This window comes from Gossypium hirsutum, chromosome A05 (genome assembly GCF_007990345.1).
Source record: "Gossypium hirsutum isolate 1008001.06 chromosome A05, Gossypium_hirsutum_v2.1, whole genome shotgun sequence".
Taxonomy (NCBI): domain Eukaryota; kingdom Viridiplantae; phylum Streptophyta; class Magnoliopsida; order Malvales; family Malvaceae; genus Gossypium; species Gossypium hirsutum.
Genome location: NC_053428.1, coordinates 47642985 through 47645456, shown reverse-complemented (window position 1 = coordinate 47645456; position 2472 = coordinate 47642985). Strand labels below are relative to the sequence as shown.

At 28.7% G+C, this 2472-nt stretch overlaps 1 long non-coding RNA gene across 1 annotated transcript; it reads right to left on the bottom strand.

Moving 5' to 3' along the window:
* Positions 1-573: 573 nt before the first annotated feature.
* Positions 574-2149, bottom strand: LOC121229167 (uncharacterized). Its single transcript, XR_005926802.1, has 3 exons — positions 2041-2149; positions 1305-1377; positions 574-1000 (listed from the first exon to the last, which is right to left on the bottom strand). It is a non-coding gene; the product is annotated as an uncharacterized lncRNA (long non-coding RNA).
* Between the last annotated feature and the right edge of the window lie 323 nt (positions 2150-2472).

Below are 2472 nucleotides of genomic sequence, written 5' to 3'. Positions count from 1 at the left end.
TTTAAGTTTCATACACACATCAAGCATTTGGTCAAAACGCATACTAACATTTAGCTTCAAACATAAACATATACTTATAACTCAATTTATATCACATTCACAAAACAACTAACAACTAACAATCAAAGACATCCTAGGTACATGCCATTACAAAATTTAACATCACCACACTTGAGATTCAAATTATTGTTGTTGGATGCTGAGTCGGTGATATGGAAAACAAAATCGCACGCTGAGTAAAACTCAGTGATATTTTTATAGTCCAAACATTTTAAGACATGATATGATACACGAATGCTCAAATTGAATTATATCATCATACTATTATCTAAACATACAATTACAAGATATCACCATTTCAATTTCATGCCTTTCATCACTTTATTTCATACTATACTCAATTTTCACAAGTACTTACCTTTAGTTGATTTGAACATATATCTCAATTCACATCACTTGTTATATTAATAGCTTTGCATAGATCAATCAACAATTTACTTATATTATAGCACAAACCAATCTACATTAAGCAACTTCACTTATTTGAATAAACACAAGTATATCTAAAGCATTTGAATTTATTTCACAACTTTAATAATCTAACTCAAGAACATATCATATCTTCAAATGAATAAATGTACATACATAAATAAATATAGTCATCTTTAGTAATACCTATAACCATCCTCCTTAGATCATTCATAAAACCTTTCTATATAGTCCAGTTGATACACGATACCCGGTACTTAGCAGATAATCCGCGAAAGAATTTGTTCCCAGCGCTAGTCAGATAAACTGGCGAATAATTAGTGAGCCCAGCTCTAGTTGGATAAACCAACAATATTTACGCCCAGCGCTAGTCGGATAAACTGACGAATGTGTGCCCAACACTAGTCAGATAAACTGATGAAGGTTGCGCCTAGCACTAGTCGAATAAACCGATGAATAATTTAGTGAGCCCAGCTCTAGTTGGATAAACCAACGATATTTACGTCCAACACTAGTCAAACGAATCGACGATGTCAATTATTCATTTGCAAGTCCATAATTTTTACTGTTCATAACTCAATATTAAATTTCATAATTTAATAATACTTCCACTCTAATTATCTACTAATCATACATTAATTTATTTCATAATGTCACATTCCATAAACCTCCATTCAATTGAATTAACTCATACCTCCATAAACTTCCATTCAATTTAATTAACAAATACATTAAGGACATATATTAAGGCATCAAGTAATAACTAGATAATTAAAACAATTTATAAAGTTCGAGCTTGGGGGCTACGAACTTACCAAAATACGAAGGACGTCTACTCGGTGATCTTTTCCTTCCCACGGTTGATACTTGATCTATTCTTCACTTGATCTATATTTAACAATTTAGCTCAATTAATACCATTCTTGTTTCTACCAAAATTAATCAAATCTTATATCTTAGTGCATACTTTCATTTAACAACAATTGCCATTTACTCAACTCAACTATTAACAATCAAAAATTTAATTCATCATATTTCCTTCTTATTTCAATAATTCACTAAATTTACATTTAATTTATGAACAATCCCCAATAATCTTAAATTTAATAAAATCATACTGTGCTAAATTTATTTAACCATTTAACTCATTGCTAGTTAATACTAACCAATTTCATATCACAAAATACTTTATAAACTTAATGGACTTAGTAATTAAATCCCAAATTTTTCAGCATAAGAACAGTCCACTAAAACAGTCCCTACATTTCACAAAATTAACAATTTAAACTATGTTATTTTGAATTTACAACATTTTAATCCCTAGAAACTATTATCAATAAAACCACAACACAATATGACCAATTTAGTCTACAAAATTTATACTCAATCATCACCTCAAAGGCATTTAGTATCCAATAAAATAACCCCAAACCTTTGAATTTCTCATCTATGGCATCTTTCATAATTTCCATTTACTCTCAAAACTACCTCATAACATTATATCATCAAAAATATAAATTTCACGCAAAAAAAAAATCAAAACTAACTTACAAATTTACACATGCATTAAACCCCCATAGCCAAACAGCCCCTTCCCCCCTTCTTCTTTTAGTTTTCGGCAGCAAAGAAAAAACAACAGAATTTCACCCCCTTATCTTCTTTTCACCTACCATATATCTTTTATCCCTTATTATTATTATTATTAAAATCTTTAACTTCATTTCTTTTCTAATATATTATATTTATGTAATACTAATAAAATAGATTAAAACCATCTACTATCCATAACTCATCAAATTAATGGACTAATTTTTAAATAGTCCCTTATCCTAACCCACTTTGAAATTTAATACTAATTACTAATTTATCACCCATTTAAGTTAATCATTATACTTAATTAAACCCTAATAATTAAAATTATCAAACTATCCTTCTACTCGTTTCTAAAATGACACTATAAATATTAATCTCAATTTCATATAC